The sequence below is a fragment of the Hoplias malabaricus genome, chromosome 4, assembly GCF_029633855.1.
Source record: "Hoplias malabaricus isolate fHopMal1 chromosome 4, fHopMal1.hap1, whole genome shotgun sequence".
In the NCBI taxonomy this organism is placed as follows: Eukaryota; Metazoa; Chordata; class Actinopteri; order Characiformes; family Erythrinidae; genus Hoplias; species Hoplias malabaricus.
Genome location: NC_089803.1, coordinates 20,952,882 through 20,975,460, shown reverse-complemented (window position 1 = coordinate 20,975,460; position 22,579 = coordinate 20,952,882). Strand labels below are relative to the sequence as shown.

The 22,579-nt window shown below is 49.4% G+C and overlaps 1 long non-coding RNA gene across 1 annotated transcript; it reads right to left on the bottom strand.

Moving 5' to 3' along the window:
- Positions 1 to 14,330: 14,330 nt before the first annotated feature.
- On the bottom strand, positions 14,331 to 21,817 carry LOC136695499 (uncharacterized). The gene is made up of 5 exons (XR_010802297.1): positions 21,682 to 21,817; positions 16,253 to 16,407; positions 16,007 to 16,104; positions 15,672 to 15,723; positions 14,331 to 15,252 (listed from the first exon to the last, which is right to left on the bottom strand). It is a non-coding gene; the product is annotated as an uncharacterized lncRNA (long non-coding RNA).
- Between the last annotated feature and the right edge of the window lie 762 nt (positions 21,818 to 22,579).

Genomic DNA, 22,579 nt, shown 5'->3' with positions numbered 1-22,579 from the left:
GCTGAGCATCTGAGTGGAGTTCTTCGCGTGAGGGCAGAGCATCTGAGTGGAGTTCTTCGCGTGAGGGCGGAGCAGAGTGGAGTTCCTCGCATGGATGGATAGCAGTCCTCCGTAGCGAGGGGATGGTGGTGGGTCAATGCAGTGAAAAGTGGATTCCCTCGTGTGAAGGCGGAGCGTCTGAGCAGAGTTATTCGCGTGACGGCTGAGCATCAGAATGGAGTTCTTCGCGTGATGGCAGAGTGTCTGTGGAGTTCCTCGCGTGACAGCTGAGCACCTGAGTTGAGTTCTTCACGTGATGGCGGAGTGTCTGTGGAGTTCCTCGCGTGACGGCTGAGCATCTGAGTGGAGTTCTTCGCGTGATGGCGGAGTGTCTGTGGAGTTCCTCGCGTGACGGGTGAGCATCTGAGTGGAGTTCTTCGCGTGAGGGCGGAGCGGAGTGGAGTGGAGTTCCTCGCATGGATGGATAACAGTCCTTCGGAGCAAGGGTATGGTGGTGGGTCAATGCAGTGAAAAGTGGATTCCCTCGTGTGAAGGCGGAGCGTCTGAGCAGAGTTATTCGCGTGACGTCTGAGCATCAGAATGGAGTTCTTCGCGTGATGGCAGAGTGTCTGTGGAGTTTCTCGCGTGACGGCTGAGCATCTGAGTGGAGTTCCTCGCGTGACGGCTGAGCATCAGAATGGAGTTCTTCGCGTGATGGCGGAGCGTCTGAGTGGAGTTCCTCGCATGGATGGATAACAGTCCTCCGGAGCGAGGGGATGGTGGTGGGTCAATGCAGTGAAAAGTGGATTCCCTCGTGTGAAGGCGGAGCGTCTGAGCAGAGTTATTCGCGTGACGTCTGAGCATCAGAATGGAGTTCTTCGCGTGATGGCAGAGTGTCTGTGGAGTTCCTCGCGTGACGGCTGAGCATCTGAGTGGAGTTCTTCGCGTGATGGCGGAGTGTCTGTGGAGTTCCTCGCGTGACGGCTGAGCATCTGAGTGGAGTTCTTCGCGTGAGGGCGGAGCGGAGTGGAGTGGAGTTCCTCGCATGGATGGATAACAGTCCTTCGGAGCAAGGGGATGGTGGTGGGTCAATGCAGTGAAAAGTGGATTCCCTCGTGTGAAGTCGGAGCGTTTGAGCAGATTTATTCGCATGACGGCTGAGCATCAGAATGGAGTTCTTCGCGTGATGGCGGAGCGTCTGAGTGGAGTTCTTCGCATGGATGGATAGCAGTCCTCCGTAGCGAGGGGATGGTGGTGGGTCAATGCAGTGAAAAGTGGATTCCCTCGTGTGAAGGCGGAGCGTCTGAGCAGAGTTATTCACGTGACGGCTGAGCATCAGAGTGGAGTTCTTCGCGTGATGGCAGAGTGTCTGTGGAGTTCCTCGTGTGACAGCTGAGCACCTGAGTTGAGTTCTTCACGTGTTGGCGGAGTGTCTGTGGAGTTCCTCGCGTGACGGCTGAGCATCTGAGTGGAGTTCTTCGCGTGAGGGCGGAGCGGAGTGGAGTGGAGTTCCTCGCATGGATGGATAACAGTCCTTCGGAGCAAGGGGATGGTGGTGGGTCAATGCAGTGAAAAGTGGATTCCCTCGTGTGAATTTGGAGCGTTTGAGCAGATTTATTCGCATGACGGCTGAGCATCAGAATGGAGTTCTTCGCGTGAGGGCGGAGAAGAGTGGAGTTCCTCGCATGGATGGATAACAGTCCTCCGGAGCGAGGGGATGGTGGTGGGTCAATGCAGTGAAAAGTGGATTCCCTCGTGTGAAGGCGGAGCGTCTGAGCAGAGTTATTCGCGTGACGTCTGAGCATCAGAATGGAGTTCTTCGCGTGATGGCAGAGTGTCTGTGGAGTTCCTCGCGTGACGGCTGAGCACCTGAGTTGAGTTCTTCACGTGATGGCGGAGTGTCTGTGGAGTTCCTCGCGTGACGGCTGAGCATCTGAGTGGAGTTCTTCGCGTGATGGCGGAGTGTCTGTGGAGTTATTCGCGTGACGTCTGAGCATCAGAATGGAGTTCTTCGCGTGATGGCAGAGTGTCTGTGGAGTTTCTCGCGTGACGGCTCAGCATCTGAGTGGAGTTCCTCGCGTGACGGCTGAGCATCAGAATGGAGTTCTTCACGTGATGGCGGAGCGTCTGAGTGGAGTTCCTCGCATGGATGGATAACAGTCCTCCATAGCGAGGGGATGGTGGTGGGTCAATGCAGTGAAAAGTGGATTCCCTCGTGTGAAGGCGGAGCGTCTGAGCAGAGTTATTCGCGTGACGTCTGAGCATCAGAATGGAGTTCTTCGCGTGATGGCAGAGTGTCTGTGGAGTTCCTCGCGTGACGGCTGAGCACCTGAGTTGAGTTCTTCACGTGATGGCGGAGTGTCTGTGGAGTTCCTCGCGTGACGGCTGAGCATCTGAGTGGAGTTCTTCGCGTGATGGCGGAGTGTCTGTGGAGTTACTCGCGTGACGGCTGAGCATCTGAGTGGAGTTCTTCGCGTGAGGGCGGAGCGGAGTGGAGTGGAGTTCCTCGCATGGATGGATAACAGTCCTTCGGAGCAAGGGGATGGTGGTGGGTCAATGCAGTGAAAAGTGGATTCCCTCGTGTGAAGTCGGAGCGTTTGAGCAGATTTATTCGCATGACGGCTGAGCATCAGAATGGAGTTCTTCGCGTGATGGCGGAGCGTCTGAGTGGAGTTCTTCGCATGGATGGATAGCAGTCCTCCGTAGCGAGGGGATGGTGGTGGGTCAATGCAGTGAAAAGTGGATTCCCTCGTGTGAAGGCGGAGCGTCTGAGCAGAGTTATTCGCGTGACGGCTGAGCATCAGAGTGGAGTTCTTCGCGTGATGGCAGAGTGTCTGTGGAGTTCCTCGTGTGACAGCTGAGCACCTGAGTTGAGTTCTTCACGTGTTGGCGGAGTGTCTGTGGAGTTCCTCGCGTGACGGCTGAGCATCTGAGTGGAGTTCTTCGCGTGAGGGCGGAGCGGAGTGGAGTGGAGTTCCTCGCATGGATGGATAGCAGTCCTCCGTAGCGAGGGGATGGTGGTGGGTCAATGCAGTAAAAAGTGGATTCCCTCGTGTGAAGGCGGAGCGTAGGAGCAGAGTTATTCGCGTGACGGCTGAGCATCAGAATGGAGTTCTTCACGTGATGGCGGAGTGTCTGTGGAGTTCCTCGCGTGACGGCTGGGCATCTGAGTGGAGTTCTTCGCGTGATGGCGGAGTGTCTGTGGAGTTCCTCGCGTGACGGCTGAGCATCTGAGTGGAGTTCTTCGCGTGAGGGCGGAGCGGAGTGGAGTGGAGTTCCTCGCATGGATGGATAACAGTCCTTCGGAGCAAGGGGATGGTGGTGGGTCAATGCAGTGGAAAGTGGATTCCCTCGTGTGAATTTGGAGCGTTTGAGCAGATTTATTCGCATGACGGCTGAGCATCAGAATGGAGTTCTTCGCGTGATGGCGGAGCGTCTGAGTGGAGTTCCTCGCATGGATGGATAACAGTCCTCCGGAGCGAGGGGATGGTGGTGGGTCAATGCAGTGAAAAGTGGATTCCCTCGTGTGAAGGCGGAGCGTAGGAGCAGAGTTATTCGCGTGACGGCTGACCATCAGAATGGAGTTCTTCGCGTGATGGCAGAGTGTCTGTGGAGTTCCTCGCGTGACGGCTGAGCATCTGAGTGGAGTTCTTCGCGTAAGGGCAGAGCGTCTGAGTGGAGTTCTTCGCGAGAGGGCAGAGCATCTGAGTGGAGTTCTTCGTGTGATGGTGGAGCATCTGAGTGGAGTTCCTCGCGTGACGGCGGAGCGTCTGAGTGGTCCTGTAGTAAACAGAGCTGAAGCTGTAAAGACCCAGATGAAGAGAGTGGTGGTGGAGGGGTTTGCGTGCCTGCGTGAGCCTAGGAGCAATGTTGTCCGGGGCAATAGCCTCTGGTAGGGTCTCCCAAGGCAAAATGGTCCTAGGTGATGGGCCAGACAAAGAGTGATTCATGAAGACCCAGATGAAGAGAGTGGTGGTGGAGGGGTTTGCGTGAGCCTAGGAGCTATGTTGTGGGGGCAATAGCCCCTGGTAGGGTCTCCCAAGGCATGGCGTGAGTGTAATTCTTTGCTTAAAAGTGGAGTGTGGGAGTGGAATTCTTCACATGACGGCAGAGTGTGTGAGTGGAATTCTTCGCTTGAAGGCAGAGTGTGTGAATAGAACTCTCCGCGTGACGGCGGAGCGTCTGAGTAGTTGTCTGTGTGACGGCGGAGCGTATGAGTGGAGTTCCCTCGCGTGACCTCAGACCGCGTGAGTGTGGTCCCTCACATGACGGCGGAGTGTCAGCTGAGTTCTCGCGTGACCTCGAACCGTGTAAGTGTAGTCCCTTGCGGTACATCAAGAGAGTCTGAGCGGAATGTCTCGCGTGACCTCGTACCGTGAGTGGAGTTCCTTGCGATACGGCGGAGCGTCTGAGCTGAGTTCTTTGCGCAACAGCGGAGTGTCTTAGTGGCCTCCGGAGCGAGGGGATGATGCTCATTACTGTGCAGAGTGGATTTCCTCTCGTGACGCGGACCTTCTGAGTGGAGTTCTTCGCGTGACGTGTGGGTGGAATTCTTCGTCTGACAGCAAAGCTTCTGAGTCCAAACCAGGAATGATTCATAAAGACCAAGATGAAGAGAGTAAAAACAGAGACACACTGAGTGTAATTCTTCGCTTGAAAGTGGAGTGGGTGAATAGAATTCTTCGCGTGACAGCGGAGCGTCTGAGTGGAGTTCCTCGCATGGATGGATAACAGTCCTCCGGAGCGAGGGGATGGTGGTGGGTCAATGCAGTGAAAAGTGGATTCCCTCGTGTGAAGTCGGAGCGTCTGAGCAGATTTATTCGCGTGACGGCTGAGCATCAGAATGGAGTTCTTCGCGTGATGGCGGAGCGTCTCAGTGGAGTTCCTCGCATGGATGGATAACAGTCCTTCGGAGCAAGGGGATGGTGGTGGGTCAATGCAGTGAAAAGTGGATTCCCTCGTGTGACGGCGGAGCATCAGAATGGAGTTCTTCGCGTGATGGCGGAGTGTCTGTGGAGTTCCTCGCGTGATGGCTGAGCATCTGAGTGGAGTTCTTCGCGTGAGGGCGGAGCAGAGTGGAGTTCCTCGCATGGATGGATAGCAGTCCTCCGTAGCGAGGGGATGGTGGTGGGTCAATGCAGTGAAAAGTGGATTCCCTCGTGTGAAGGCGGAGCGTCTGAGCAGAGTTATTCGCGTGACGGCTGAGCATCAGAATGGAGTTCTTCGCGTGATGGCAGAGTGTCTGTGGAGTTCCTCGCGTGACAGCTGAGCACCTGAGTTGAGTTCTTCACGTGATGGCGGAGTGTCTGTGGAGTTCCTCGCGTGACGGCTGAGCATCTGAGTGGAGTTCTTCGCGTGATGGCGGAGTGTCTGTGGAGTTCCTCGCGTGACGGCTGAGCATCTGAGTGGAGTTCTTCGCGTGAGGGCGGAGCGGAGTGGAGTGGAGTTCCTCGCATGGATGGATAACAGTCCTTCGGAGCAAGGGGATGGTGGTGGGTCAATGCAGTGAAAAGTGGATTCCCTCGTGTGAATTTGGAGCGTTTGAGCAGATTTATTCGCATGACGGCTGAGCATCAGAATGGAGTTCTTCGCATGAGGGCGGAGCAGAGTGGAGTTCCTCGCATGGATGGATAACAGTCCTCCGGAGCGAGGGGATGGTGGTGGGTCAATGCAGTGAAAAGTGGATTCCCTCGTGTGAAGGCGGAGCGTCTGAGCAGAGTTATTCGCGTGACGGCTGAGCATCAGAATGGAGTTCTTCGCGTGATGGCAGAGTGTCTGTGGAGTTCCTCGTGTGACAGCTGAGCACCTGAGTTGAGTTCTTCACGTGATGGCGGAGTGTCTGTGGAGTACCTCGCGTGACGGCTGAGCATCTGAGTGGAGTTCTTCGCGTGAGGGCGGAGCGGAGTGGAGTGGAGTTCCTCGCATGGATGGATAACAGTCCTTCGGAGCAAGGGGATGGTGGTGGGTCAATGCAGTGAAAAGTGGATTCCCTCGTGTGAATTTGGAGCGTTTGAGCAGATTTATTCGCATGACGGCTGAGCATCAGAATGGAGTTCTTCGCGTGAGGGCGGAGCAGAGTGGAGTTCCTCGCATGGATGGATAACAGTCCTCCGGAGCGAGGGGATGGTGGTGGGTCAATGCAGTGAAAAGTGGATTCCCTCGTGTGAAGGCAGAGCGTCTGAGCAGAGTTATTCGCATGACGGCTGAGCATCAGAATGGAGTTCTTCGCGTGATGGCAGAGTGTCTGTGGAGTTTCTCGCGTGACGGCTGAGCATCTGAGTGGAGTTCCTCGCGTGATGGCGGAGTGTCTGTGGAGTTCCTCGCGTGACGGCTGGGCATCTGAGTGGAGTTCTTCGCGTGATGGCGGAGTGTCTGTGGAGTTCCTCGCGTGACGGCTGAGCATCTGAGTGGAGTTCTTCGCGTGAGGGCGGAGCGGAGTGGAGTGGAGTTCCTCGCATGGATGGATAACAGTCCTTCGGAGCAAGGGGATGGTGGTGGGTCAATGCAGTGGAAAGTGGATTCCCTCGTGTGAATTTGGAGCGTTTGAGCAGATTTATTCGCATGACGGCTGAGCATCAGAATGGAGTTCTTCGCGTGATGGCGGAGCGTCTGAGTGGAGTTCCTCGCATGGATGGATAACAGTCCTCCGGAGCGAGGGGATGGTGGTGGGTCAATGCAGTGAAAAGTGGATTCCCTCGTGTGAAGGCGGAGCGTAGGAGCAGAGTTATTCGCGTGACGGCTGACCATCAGAATGGAGTTCTTCGCGTGATGGCAGAGTGTCTGTGGAGTTCCTCGCGTGACGGCTGAGCATCTGAGTGGAGTTCTTCGCGTAAGGGCAGAGCGTCTGAGTGGAGTTCTTCGCGAGAGGGCAGAGCATCTGAGTGGAGTTCTTCGTGTGATGGTGGAGCATCTGAGTGGAGTTCCTCGCGTGACGGCGGAGCGTCTGAGTGGTCCTGTAGTAAACAGAGCTGAAGCTGTAAAGACCCAGATGAAGAGAGTGGTGGTGGAGGGGTTTGCGTGCTTGCGTGAGCCTAGGAGCAATGTTGTCCGGGGCAATAGCCTCTGGTAGGGTCTCCCAAGGCAAAATGGTCCTAGGTGATGGGCCAGACAAAGAGTGATTCATGAAGACCCAGATGAAGAGAGTGGTGGTGGAGGGGTTTGCGTGAGCCTAGGAGCTATGTTGTGGGGGCAATAGCCCCTGGTAGGGTCTCCCAAGGCATGGCGTGAGTGTAATTCTTTGCTTAAAAGTGGAGTGTGGGAGTGGAATTCTTCACATGACGGCAGAGTGTGTGAGTGGAATTCTTCGCTTGAAGGCAGAGTGTGTGAATAGAACTCTCCGCGTGACGGCGGAGCGTCTGAGTAGTTGTCTGTGTGACGGCGGGCGTATGAGTGGAGTTCCCTCGCGTGACCTCAGACCGCGTGAGTGTGGTCCCTCACATGACGGCGGAGTGTCAGCTGAGTTCTCGCGTGACCTCGAACCGTGTAAGTGTAGTCCCTTGCGGTACATCAAGAGAGTCTGAGCGGAATGTCTCGCGTGACCTCGTACCGTGAGTGGAGTTCCTTGCGATACGGCGGAGCGTCTGAGCTGAGTTTTTTGCGCAACAGCGGAGTGTCTTAGTGGCCTCCGGAGCGAGGGGATGATGCTCATTACTGTGCAGAGTGGATTTCCTCTCGTGACGCGGACCTTCTGAGTGGAGTTCTTCGCGTGACGTGTGGGTGGAATTCTTCGTCTGACAGCAAAGCTTCTGAGTCCAAACCAGGAATGATTCATAAAGACCAAGATGAAGAGAGTAAAAACAGAGACACACTGAGTGTAATTCTTCGCTTGAAAGTGGAGTGGGTGAATAGAATTCTTCGCGTGACAGCGGAGCGTCTGAGTGGAGTTCCTCGCATGGATGGATAACAGTCCTCCGGAGCGAGGGGATGGTGGTGGGTCAATGCAGTGAAAAGTGGATTCCCTCGTGTGAAGTCGGAGCGTCTGAGCAGATTTATTCGCGTGACGGCTGAGCATCAGAATGGAGTTCTTCGCGTGATGGCGGAGCGTCTCAGTGGAGTTCCTCGCATGGATGGATAACAGTCCTCCAGAGCGAGGGGATGGTGGTGGGTCAATGCAGTGAAAAGTGGATTCCCTCGTGTGACGGCGGAGCATCAGAATGGAGTTCTTCGCGTGATGGCGGAGTGTCTGTGGAGTTCCTCGCGTGATGGCTGAGCATCTGAGTGGAGTTCTTCGCGTGAGGGCGGAGCAGAGTGGAGTTCCTCGCATGGATGGATAGCAGTCCTCCGTAGCGAGGGGATGGTGGTGGGTCAATGCAGTGAAAAGTGGATTCCCTCGTGTGAAGGCGGAGCGTCTGAGCAGAGTTATTCGCGTGACGGCTGAGCATCAGAATGGAGTTCTTCGCGTGATGGCAGAGTGTCTGTGGAGTTCCTCGCGTGACAGCTGAGCACCTGAGTTGAGTTCTTCACGTGATGGCGGAGTGTCTGTGGAGTTCCTCGCGTGACGGCTGAGCATCTGAGTGGAGTTCTTCGCGTGATGGCGGAGTGTCTGTGGAGTTCCTCGCGTGACGGCTGAGCATCTGAGTGGAGTTCTTCGCGTGAGGGCGGAGCGGAGTGGAGTGGAGTTCCTCGCATGGATGGATAACAGTCCTTCGGAGCAAGGGGATGGTGGTGGGTCAATGCAGTGAAAAGTGGATTCCCTCGTGTGAATTTGGAGCGTTTGAGCAGATTTATTCGCATGACGGCTGAGCATCAGAATGGAGTTCTTCGCATGAGGGCGGAGCAGAGTGGAGTTCCTCGCATGGATGGATAACAGTCCTCCGGAGCGAGGGGATGGTGGTGGGTCAATGCAGTGAAAAGTGGATTCCCTCGTGTGAAGGCGGAGCGTCTGAGCAGAGTTATTCGCGTGACGGCTGAGCATCAGAATGGAGTTCTTCGCGTGATGGCAGAGTGTCTGTGGAGTTCCTCGTGTGACGGCTGAGCATCTGAGTGGAGTTCTTCGCGTGATGGCAGAGTGTCTGTGGAGTTCCTCGTGTGACAGCTGAGCACCTGAGTTGAGTTCTTCACGTGATGGCGGAGTGTCTGTGGAGTACCTCGCGTGACGGCTGAGCATCTGAGTGGAGTTCTTCGCGTGAGGGCGGAGCGGAGTGGAGTGGAGTTCCTCGCATGGATGGATAACAGTCCTTCGGAGCAAGGGGATGGTGGTGGGTCAATGCAGTGAAAAGTGGATTCCCTCGTGTGAATTTGGAGCGTTTGAGCAGATTTATTCGCATGACGGCTGAGCATCAGAATGGAGTTCTTCGCGTGAGGGCGGAGCAGAGTGGAGTTCCTCGCATGGATGGATAACAGTCCTCCGGAGCGAGGGGATGGTGGTGGGTCAATGCAGTGAAAAGTGGATTCCCTCGTGTGAAGGCAGAGCGTCTGAGCAGAGTTATTCGCATGACGGCTGAGCATCAGAATGGAGTTCTTCGCGTGATGGCAGAGTGTCTGTGGAGTTTCTCGCGTGACGGCTGAGCATCTGAGTGGAGTTCCTCGCGTGACGGCTGAGCATCAGAATGGAGTTCTTCACGTGATGGCGGAGTGTCTGTGGAGTTCCTCGCGTGACGGCTGGGCATCTGAGTGGAGTTCTTCGCGTGATGGCGGAGTGTCTGTGGAGTTCCTCGCGTGACGGCTGAGCATCTGAGTGGAGTTCTTCGCGTGAGGGCGGAGCGGAGTGGAGTGGAGTTCCTCGCATGGATGGATAACAGTCCTTCGGAGCAAGGGGATGGTGGTGGGTCAATGCAGTGGAAAGTGGATTCCCTCGTGTGAATTTGGAGCGTTTGAGCAGATTTATTCGCATGACGGCTGAGCATCAGAATGGAGTTCTTCGCGTGATGGCGGAGCGTCTGAGTGGAGTTCCTCGCATGGATGGATAACAGTCCTCCGGAGCGAGGGGATGGTGGTGGGTCAATGCAGTGAAAAGTGGATTCCCTCGTGTGAAGGCGGAGCGTAGGAGCAGAGTTATTCGCGTGACGGCTGACCATCAGAATGGAGTTCTTCGCGTGATGGCAGAGTGTCTGTGGAGTTCCTCGCGTGACGGCTGAGCATCTGAGTGGAGTTCTTCGCGTAAGGGCAGAGCGTCTGAGTGGAGTTCTTCGCGAGAGGGCAGAGCATCTGAGTGGAGTTCTTCGTGTGATGGTGGAGCGTCTGAGTGGAGTTCCTCGCGTGACGGCGGAGCGTCTGAGTGGTCCTGTAGTAAACAGAGCTGAAGCTGTAAAGACCCAGATGAAGAGAGTGGTGGTGGAGGGGTTTGCGTGCCTGCGTGAGCCTAGGAGCAATGTTGTCCGGGGCAATAGCCTCTGGTAGGGTCTCCCAAGGCAAAATGGTCCTAGGTGATGGGCCAGACAAAGAGTGATTCATGAAGACCCAGATGAAGAGAGTGGTGGTGGAGGGGTTTGCGTGAGCCTAGGAGCTATGTTGTGGGGGCAATAGCCCCTGGTAGGGTCTCCCAAGGCATGGCGTGAGTGTAATTCTTTGCTTAAAAGTGGAGTGTGGGAGTGGAATTCTTCACATGACGGCAGAGTGTGTGAGTGGAATTCTTCGCTTGAAGGCAGAGTGTGTGAATAGAACTCTCCGCGTGACGGCGGAGCGTCTGAGTAGTTGTCTGTGTGACGGCGGAGCGTATGAGTGGAGTTCCCTCGCGTGACCTCAGACCGCGTGAGTGTGGTCCCTCACATGACGGCGGAGTGTCAGCTGAGTTCTCGCGTGACCTCGAACCGTGTAAGTGTAGTCCCTTGCGGTACATCAAGAGAGTCTGAGCGGAATGTCTCGCGTGACCTCGTACCGTGAGTGGAGTTCCTTGCGATACGGCGAAGCGTCTGAGCTGAGTTCTTTGCGCAACAGCGGAGTGTCTTAGTGGCCTCCGGAGCGAGGGGATGATGCTCATTACTGTGCAGAGTGGATTTCCTCTCGTGACGCGGACCTTCTGAGTGGAGTTCTTCGCGTGACGTGTGGGTGGAATTCTTCGTCTGACAGCAAAGCTTCTGAGTCCAAACCAGGAATGATTCATAAAGACCAAGATGAAGAGAGTAAAAACAGAGACACACTGAGTGTAATTCTTCGCTTGAAAGTGGAGTGTGTGAATAGAATTCTTCGCGTGACAGCGGAGCGTCTGAGTGGAGTTCCTCGCATGGATGGATAACAGTCCTCCGGAGCGAGGGGATGGTGGTGGGTCAATGCAGTGAAAAGTGGATTCCCTCGTGTGAAGTCGGAGCGTCTGAGCAGATTTATTCGCGTGACGGCTGAGCATCAGAATGGAGTTCTTCGCGTGATGGCGGAGCGTCTCAGTGGAGTTCCTCGCATGGATGGATAACAGTCGTCCGGAGCGAGGGGATGGTGGTGGGTCAATGCAGTGAAAAGTGGATTCCCTCGTGTGAAGTCGGAGCGTCTGAGCAGATTTATTCGCGTGACGGCTGAGCATCAGAATGGAGTTCTTCGCGTGATGGCGGAGCGTCTCAGTGGAGTTCCTCGCATGGATGGATAACAGTCCTCCAGAGCGAGGGGATGGTGGTGGGTCAATGCAGTGAAAAGTGGATTCCCTCGTGTGACGGCGGAGCATCAGAATGGAGTTCTTCGCGTGATGGCAGAGTGTCTGTGGAGTTCCTCGCGTGACAGCTGAGCACCTGAGTTGAGTTCTTCACGTGATGGCGGAGTGTCTGTGGAGTTCCTCGCGTGACGGCTGAGCATCTGAGTGGAGTTCTTTGCGTGATGGCGGAGTGTCTGTGGAGTTCCTCGCGTGACGGCTGAGCATCTGAGTGGAGTTCTTCGCGTGAGGGCGGAGCGGAGTGGAGTGGAGTTCCTCGCATGGATGGATAACAGTCCTTCGGAGCAAGGGGATGGTGGTGGGTCAATGCAGTGAAAAGTGGATTCCCTCGTGTGAATTTGGAGCGTTTGAGCAGATTTATTCGCGTGACGGCTGAGCATCAGAATGGAGTTCTTCGCATGAGGGCGGAGCAGAGTGGAGTTCCTCGCATGGATGGATAACAGTCCTCCGGAGCGAGGGGATGGTGGTGGGTCAATGCAGTGAAAAGTGGATTCCCTCGCGTGAAGGCGGAGCGTCTGAGCAGAGTTATTCGCGTGACGGCTGAGCATCAGAATGGAGTTCTTCGCGTGATGGCAGAGTGTCTGTGGAGTTCCTCGCGTGACGGCTGAGCATCAGAATGGAGTTCTTCGCGTGATGGCGGAGCGTCTGAGTGGAGTTCCTCGCATGGATGGATAACAGTCCTCCGGAGCGAGGGGATGGTGGTGGGTCAATGCATTGAAAAGTGGATTCCCTCGTGTGAAGGCGGAGCGTAGGAGCAGAGTTATTCGCGTGACGGCTGAGCATCAGAATGGAGTTCTTCGCGTGATGGCGGAGTGTCTGTGGAGTTCCTCGCGTGACGGCTGAGCATCAGAATGGAGTTCTTCGCGTGATGGCGGAGCGTCTGAGTGGAGTTCCTCGCATGGATGGATAACAGTCCTCCGGAGCGAGGGGATGGTGGTGGGTCAATGCATTGAAAAGTGGATTCCCTCGTGTGAAGGCGGAGCGTAGGAGCAGAGTTATTCGCGTGACGGCTGAGCATCAGAATGGAGTTCTTCGCGTGATGGCGGAGTGTCTGTGGAGTTCCTCGCGTGACGGCTGAGCATCAGAGTGGAGTTCCTCGCGTGACGGCTGAGCATCAGAGTGGAGTTCTTCGCGTGAGGGCGGAGTGGAGTGGAGTGGAGTTCCTCGCATGGATGGATAACAGTCCTTCGGAGCGAGGGGATGGTGGTGGGTCAATGCAGTGAAAAGTGGATTCCCTCGTGTGAAGTCGGAGCGTTTGAGCAGATTTATTCGCGTGACGGCTGAGCATCTGAGTGGAGTTCTTCGCGTGAGGGCGGAGCATCTGAGTGGAGTTCTTCGTGTGACGGCGGAGCATCTGAGTGGAGTTCTTCGCGTGACGGCGGAGTGTCTGAGTGGTCCTGTAGGTGTTGTCTTTGGTAAGTAGTGTTTAGTAATTTTCTCTAGCCTTTGAGTGTTGAAGTTATTACAGTCCTCCAGAGAGAGGGGGTGGTGGTGGGTCAATACCAAACTGAAGGTTTAAAATGTCTTAAAATATATACAGGCCTCCGAAGAGTTGGGAGGATGGTGGGAATAGGAAAAATACAATTTCTGTTGTGAAATCTTTTGAGTGTGAGATGTAGCTTTTCAATTGGACTTTTCTGAGAGGGTGGGGTGTGTTCAGTGTGTGTGCAGTTGGAAGTAAACGCAGCTATATATTTCTGAATAAGCAATTATTTATTCAATATTATTTAATTCAGCATTAGTTTACTAGAATATTCTGTTGGTCTGTGAAATGGTAGAACTTTAGGAATCATGTACAAGTGGGCGGGGCTTGTGTGTGCTCAGCCAATCAGAGTTGAACCAAGGTTATAAAAGAAAGTGGCTGCATTATTAAGTTATAAATCAATGTCTTGTAGATGAGAGAGACAGAGAGAGAGAGGAGCTGACGGTGCAACGGGAATGTCTCAAAATCAGTTCTCAGGCGGAGCGTCTGAGCGGAGTACCTCGCATGACCTCGGACCGTGTAAGGACTCCCTCACGCAACTGGTATTGGCGGTAATTGGCGGAGCGCTTGCGTGGAGATCCTGACGTGAAGGCGTAGCGCCTGAGCGCAGTTCCTCCCGTGGCCTCGGACCATGTGAGTGGAGTTCCTTGCGTTACGGCGGAGAGTCTGAGCGGAGTTCTTCGCGTGACGGCGGAGCGTCTGAGTGGAGATCCTGGTGTGAAGGCGGAGCATCTGAGCAGGTTATTTTTTGGGTAGTCTGTAGGCTCAGAATGCATATGTATTTTTTTTGCCTACATAACAGAACATTCTACTTGGTAGAATACGACTGTCTAAAACCTATTAGCGTGACCCAGCTTTATCTGCAGTTTAAACTCTGCAGAGGTCATCTACAAAGGGAATTATTTGGTTGTTTTATATGGGACTAAACATACCATAGACTGTGATATGCATTGATGAACAATGAAGACCAATTTTTTTTTTTTTGACTTACTTTTGTACTTTGTTTTTTGACATTATCAATCAAGACATCAATCTGTTTTGTCTTTGTACTACTTTTTGATGATCCAGCCATGATTTTTACTATTCATGAACATTTACAAAACTCTTTCTTGCTAGATGAATTCATTGAGGGCGGCACGGTGGCGCAGCAGGTAGTGTTGCAGTCACACAGCTCCAGGGACCTGGAGGTTGTGGGTTCATTTCCTGCTCTGGGTGACTGTCTGTGAGGAGTTGGTGTGTTCTCCCCGTGTCCGCGTGGGTTTCCTCCCACAGTCCAAAAACAAATGTTGGTAGGTGGATTGGCGGCGTAAATGTGTGTGTTGCCCTGTGAAGGACTGGCGCCCCCTCCTGGGTGTATTCCTGCCCAATGATTCCAGGTAGGCTCTGGACCCACCGCGACCCTCAACTGGATAAGCGGTTACAGATAATGAATGAATTCATTGAATAAACTTGCCTAAACAACATTATTGGACATTTGAGTTATCTGTAATGTGTTTTGTCATTTATACACCCACAGTTTGTTTCTTCACTTTGCATATTTTAATTGTTTTTGCTGGACAGTTTGCAGGTTTTTCCTATAGTTTTGATATATAGACACAGCTTTGTTAGCTTAAATATGTTAAGCTTTGTTTTCCTGCCATCAAGGAAAAGGGATCAGATATTTGGGTAATGGATAACTCTCAGAACAACAGTAACAGCCACATGTTTGTAGGAAGTTGGTGTGTATAGCACAGGTAGATATGGGCAGAGAAGATGGGAACTGATCAAAATGCAGCAACAAATGGGTCACAGTCAGTATCTGTAAACCTACAAAGTGCACCTGATTGGGAGGTGTACCTGGTAAAAAGGTTAATGAGCATAATTAAATGGCTAATTTTGTTCATACGTGCAAAGTAAACAGGACATTAAGTATAGATTTAGAATGATGGTATTCACTTTAAATATACTGGGCTTTGCAGAGTGGACATACATAATCTCCTCTTGGTCTTTTAGAGAGACGCCCACATTTGAAGTGACTCCATCTTCCACAGACATCACAGGCCACCCACCAAGCCTTTCCTGTAGGATTGTTGCACCATGGAAGGTCACATACTGACTGTGAAGGAGGCCCCTTGTCATTCCGCAGCAGTTTGAGAGTCTCATATGCTCTCACTGCAAGTGCATGAGCCTGAGTAAGGCTGGCAGGATTCATGTTTCTTGTGAGGGCAAGTGCTTTCTATAGACATAAAGAATGAGATTATTTGTGTGCAAAATTTTCAAACCTAATCAATATATCTATTTCTCATTTTGAGATTATTGTAGGAGTATTATAAAAACATTTAATTTATTTTTAAATAAAAAAATTAAGGATGTTATGTAAAATTCTCACTATTAGCACAGTGTTGCTTATTTCAGGCATTTTCTTAAAATTCCTGTAAAAATTATACTATCCCGAAGTTAAACAGTATTATTATAAGCTTACAAGAATATTAAAAATGAGAAATATTAGATACAACACTGGTTGCAAAAAACCTGTGCAAAATGTAAATTAAAACAATGCAATGATGTCCTGTGGTCTGACAAATCAAAATTTTGAAATCATGAATGCCATGTGTTGCCCTGTGAAGGACTGGCGCCCCCTCCAGGGTGTATTACCGTTTTGCGCCCAATGATTCCAGGTAGGCTCTGGACCCACCGTGACCCTGACCTGGATAAGGGTTACACATAATGAATGAATGACTGCCATGTCCTACAGGTTCCAAGCATGACAGTTCAAAAGTGAGAATCATTGACTGTATGGGGGTGCATTAGTGCACATAGCACGGATAACATGCACATCTGTGAAGGCAGCATTCAAAATATACATGTTTCGGAGAAACATGCTGCCATCCGGATGATCTTTTCCTAGCTCGTTTTGCTGTTGGTGAAGGTACTTTGAGATGCCCATCAAAATAAATATATTAATGGTTGCCCATCACTGCATATCTTACCAGCATTACAAAAGCCCCACAACCTTGACACGAGGTTACCGACTCTCCACTCCCCTGCAAGCTCATTTGTGACTTTGCTCCGTGCATTCATGTAACTTCTGTGTGAACACAAAATCCAATGAATAATACAGAGGTTAACATCACTATCAAACAACTAAAGCATTACCAATTTAAACAATAGGCCAACATTAATCTCAATATTTTAGCAGAATTATCACATTATTTCCCAAAGATAATAAAACATACATCCACAGGGCCGGGTATTTGTCATTTCTCACACAACTGCCTCCAGAGTCCAGAATGGATACTTCCATTCTGGTAACATCTGCTGCCAGAAGGACCCAGTGATCTGAGTTGATGTTGATGGGGAAAAAAATCCACTTCAGCTGGGAGAACTGAACCTGGTGTACACAGAGGAAATATCAGCATAAATATCAATATGAACTACAATTTATTAAAATTAACTATGCATAACTAACAGACAACAATATTTATTTTACATTTTTAAACATCCAAGAGTCACATCTATCTGTTTCCCACAAAACAGCCATGTATGAGGGAATATTAAAAATGTGGTTCTGTTGAGCGGGCTCACTGTTGACTTCATGTTTCAGGACACCCTAACTGTACCTTGTCATTGACCCACTCTGGATGCTCCAGCGTCTTGAAATCACAGCTCTCAAGTACCTCCCCATAGACATGGTACCTAACATGACTGCCTCTGACTGCCTCAACAACTTGATGCTTGTTCAACTCTGTCAACAGCCTTTTTGCAATGTTAGTTTCAGTCTTTTTAATTAACTAGTGCACTTGGTATAAAAAAACCCATAGGGTCTAATCATAATACAATCACAATGCAAAGATATAGTCATTACACGCATAAAAAATGTATACTGTAACACGATATGCATCACAATATTTTGATATTTGATATTTCAAGCTTTGCTTAGCTAGCTTGGCATTTTTTGTGTCGTTTCGGTAATCGGCGCAGTTTCCGCTTTGCAGCATCTTGTGAATTACTGACAAGTGGCAGGCAGTTTTCTTTTGGCAGAGGCCTTCTGAGTTTTTCTGCAAGACAGTGTACAACTAAAGCTACATTCTTCAACAATTCCTTATTCATGCAGAGATATGATGCATCTTGAAGAATCTTCAGTTTTTCTCGCAATACTTGCTGAGCACTGTCAACACCAACAATGCTTGGTTTATTTTGTTTACATCTTGTGCTATCTTCTGAAAATGAAATGAAGATACCCACATTGGAAAAAAGAGAGACATGGACTCATGAACTCCTCAAGAACTCCCCAGAACTTTAGTTTAGCAAAAGACAGGAGCTGTTCGGGTACAAATTCACATACAATTGTTTCGGCCAACAATGCCATTATTTGTTGTCACAGACGCGCTGAACCCATAAAGTGCAAATGCTGTACATATAACAAAATAGATTGTTATAAATAAAGTATGTCCCAAAAAATTCAAGTGCAAGTTTTCAAACTGGAATACAGAAGAGTTAATCTGCTCAGTTAAAGTAACCCCTTTATGTTGATTTGAGTTCAGTCACCATTTAGTGTATTTTATTTTTTCATTTTATAAAATTCTAAAAGTCTAAAAGGAAAATCACTTTTTACAATTATTGTACCAGACAATGCATAAGAACATACAAAGACATGCAACTGCAATTTAAAATTTCTTATTCTTATTGTTCTGGAATTACATTTACGTTTATATGGAGTTTAATTATTCACTTCTCTAAGAAATAATAAAATAAAAATAAAAGCACTTCAGATGAACACCAAAAATGAGAACTGGCCATCATCTAGCAAACATTGACATATTAGTCCTGCAGACAAAATTTAAACCACTCTTAATAGCCCAGAAGAAAACTGTATTCCTCAAATGTTGCTTACTGAATGTAGCATATAGCCACTATAAACTGTACCAACATGAAACACCACACGGACTATCCAGGTGTTTGGGTACTGAATGTAGCATATAGCCACTATAAACTGTACCGACATGAAACACCACACGGACTATCCAGGTGTTTGGGTACTGAATGTAGTATATAGCCACTATAAACTGTACCGACATGAAACACCACACGGACTATCCAGGTGTTTGGGTACTGAATGTAGCATATAGCCACTATAAACTGTACCGACATGAAACACCACACGGACTATCCAGGTGTTTGGGTACTGAATGTAGTATATAGCCACTATAAACTGTACCGACATGAAACACCACACGGACTATCCAGGTGTTTGGGTACTGAATGTAGCATGGAACCACTATAGACTGTACCAACATGAAACACCACACGGACTATCCAGGTGTTTGGGGACTGAATGTAGCATATAGCCACTATAAACTGTACCGACATGAAACACCACACGGACTATCCAGGTGTTTGGGTACTGAATGTAGTATGTAGCCACTATAAACTGTACCGACACGAAACACCACACGGACTATCCAGGTGTTTGGGTACTGAATGTAGCATGGAACCACTATAAACTGTACCAACATGAAACACCACACGGACTATCCAGGTGTTTGGGTACTGAATGTAGCATATAGCCACTATAAACTGTACCGACATGAAACACCACACGGACTATCCAGGTGTTTGGGTACTGAATGTAGCATATAGCCACTATAAACTGTACCGACATGAAACACCACACGGACTATCCAGGTGTTTGGGTACTGAATGTAGCATATAGCCACTATAAACTGTACCGACATGAAACACCACACGGACTATCCAGGTGTTTGGGTACTGAATGTAGCATATAGCCACTATAAACTGTACCGACATGAAACACCACACGGACTATCCAGGTGTTTGGGTACTGAATGTAGTATATAGCCACTATAAACTGTACTGACATGAAACACCGGAGGGACTATCCAGGTGTTTGGGTACTGAATGTAGTATATAGCCACTATAAACTGGCCTGACATGAAACACCGGAGGGACTATCCAGGTGTTTGGGTACTGAATGTAGCATGGAACCACTATAAACTTTACTAACATGAAACACCACACGGACTATCCAGGTGTCTTGGTACTGAATGTAGCATGGAACCACTATAAACTGTACTGACATGAAACACCGGACGGACTATCCAGGTGTTTGGGTACTGAATGTAGCATGGAACCACTATAAACTGTACTGACATGAAACACCGAACGGACTATCCAGGTGGTTGGGTACTTAATGTAGCATGGAACCACTATAAACTGTACTGACATGAAACACCGAACGGACTATCCAGGTGGTTGGGTACTGAATGTAGCATGGAACCACTATAAACTTTACTAACATGAAACACCACACGGACTATCCAGGTGTTTTGGTACTGAATGTAGCATGGAACCACTATAAACTGTACTGAAATGAAACACCGGACGGACTATCCAGGTGTTTGGGTACTGAATGTAGCATGGAACCACTATAAACTGTACTAACATGAAACACCACACGGACTATCCAGGTGTTTTGGTACTGAATGTAGCATGGAACCACTATAAACTGTACTGACATGAAACACCGGACGGACTATCCAGGTGTTTGGGTACTGAATGTAGCATGGAACCACTATAAACTGTACTAACATGAAACACCACACAGAATATCCAGGTGTTTTGGTACTGAATGTAGCATGGAACCACTATAAACTGTACTGACATGAAACACCGGACGGACTATCCAGGTGTTTGGGTACTGAATGTAGCATGGAACCACTATAAACTGTACTGACATGAAACACCGAACGGACTATCCAGGTGTTTGGGTACTTAATGTAGCATGGAACCACTATAAACTGTACTGACATGAAACACCGAACGGACTATCCAGGTGGTTGGGTACTGAATGTAGCATGGAACCACTATAAACTTTACTAACATGAAACACCACACGGACTATCCAGGTGTTTTGGTACTGAATGTAGCATGGAACCACTATAAACTGTACTGAAATGAAACACCGGACGGACTATCCAGGTGTTTGGGTACTGAATGTAGCATGGAACCACTATAAACTGTACTAACATGAAACACCACACGGACTATCCAGGTGTTTTGGTACTGAATGTAGCATGGAACCACTATAAACTGTACTGACATGAAACACCGGACGGACTATCCAGGTGTTTGGGTACTGAATGTAGCATGGAACCACTATAAACTGTACTGACATGAAACACTGCACGGACTATCCAGGTGTTTGGGTACTGAATGTAGCATGGAACCACTATAAACTGTACTGACATGAAACACCGAACGGACTATCCAGGTGGTTGGGTACTGAGTGTAGCATGGAACCAATATAAACTGTACTGACATGAAACACCGGACGGACTATCCAGGTGTTTGGGTACTGAATGTAGCATGGAACCACTATAAACTGTACTGACATGAAACACCACATGGACTATCCAGGTGTTTGGGTACTGAATGTAGCATGGAACCACTATAAACTGTACTGACATGAAACACCACATGGACTATCCAGGTGTTTTGGTACTGAATGTAGCATGGAACCACTATAAACTGTACTGACATGAAACACCACACGGACTACCCAGGTGTTTGGGTACTGAATGTAGCATGGAACCACTATAAACTGTATTGACATGAAACACCGAACGGACTATCCAGGTGGTTGGGTACTGAATGTAGCATGGAACCACTATAAACTGTACTGACATGAAACACCGCACGGACTATCCAGGTGTTTGGGTACTGAATGTAGCATGGTACCACTATAAACTGTACTGACATGAAACACCGGACGGACTATCCAGGTGTTTGGGTACTGAATGTAGCATGGTACCACTATAAACTGTACTGACATGAAACACCGCACAGACTATCCAGGTGTTTTGGTACTGAATGTAGCATGGAACCACTATAAACTGTACTGACATGAAACACCGCACGGACTATCCAGGTGTTTGGGTACTGAATGTAGCATGGAACCACTATAAACTGTACTGACATGAAACACCGGACGGACTATCCAGGTGGTTGGGTACTGAATGTAGCATGGAACCACTATAAACTGTACTGACATGAAACACCGGACGGACTATCCAGGTGTTTTGGTACTGAATGTAGCATGGAACCACTATAAACTGTACTGACATGAAACACCGGACGGACTATCCAGGTGTTTGGGTACTGAATGTAGCATGGAACCACTATAAACTGTACTGACATGAAACACCACACGGACTATCCAGGTGTTTGGGTACTGAATGTAGCATGGAACCACTATAAACTGTACTGACATGAAACACCACACGGAATATCCAGGTGTTTGGATACTGAATGTAGTACAAACCGGATTCCAAAAAAATTGGTACTGCATCTGGTTCTGTATCAATACTTTCACATCTTTTGACTCGTAAGCAACATTCATGAGCTTTTTCATAGCTATCTGAGGGAAAAAAAACAATAATAATTAAAAAAAAACCTTCCAGCAGAACGTAGAATAATATCATGCTATCTATATAAAAATATCATAAATATTACCATAGATATTACTGATCTAACCATAAACTCAAATCAATGTGTAAATGTAAAAACCTAACTGCTGTAAACTAACATTTAGCTTTTAGCACACTTCCTGGGTGAACAGTCCAGGATTCAGGGTCTGGGGACTCACTATTCACTGCTGCTTTTTTGACCCTCTCAAGTGTATTGTACGGTGGCTAGTAGCATTGGCCCTCATGGTACCAGCTGTCGGGCACAATCGCTGACAGATTATTTTCTTCTGGGAATGAAACGAAAAGATACATTCCTGTAGTAAAAGAGGAGAAAACACTGGTAAATTGTTAATGCAAACCACAAGAAATAAGAACATTAAAGTTTGTGTCTCTGTGCGTGTTTGGATTTGTTATCAAGCTACAAATACCTTCTACCTGCAGAAATTCTATAGATGTAATAGTGGCACTCCAGCAAAGCCCTCTTTGCATGGAAGGAGGACATACTTTCTTTTTATATTTGCGAGAAGTCAATTCAGACAGGTGGTAGATGTCAAGTTCAGAGGATGGCAGAGGATAAGTGAACAAGTCAGATTCATTAATTCATTCATTATCTGTAAGCACTTACCCAGTTCAGGGTCGCGGTGGGTCCAGAGCCTACCTGGAATCATTGGGCGCAAGGCGGGAATACACCCTGGAGGGGGCGCCAGTCCTTCACAGGGCAACACAGACACAGATTCAAGAAGTCAGATCCTTTTCTTAAATGATTTGAAAACCGTGTCTCACTCCACAAGTGTCAACTGTAATGTTTTGAATAATCACTATCTGTTTATTTACAAGTTCCACACAACTATCAGCAGCTGACATCTGTAAATTGAATTTTTCCATGTGCAATATTTTTGAACTGCTGGAGTGCATTAATATTATGTGGTGCCGGGCCATTTCATGCTCCGTCTTCAGATTAGAGGTAAAGCAGGGTGCACTCTTGGCTTTAGCCTCTCTCTCTCTCTCTCTCTCTCTCTCTCTCTCTCTGAGAGACGGCGCATCACTTGCTCCAAAGGCTTGTCAGGTTTGTGGACC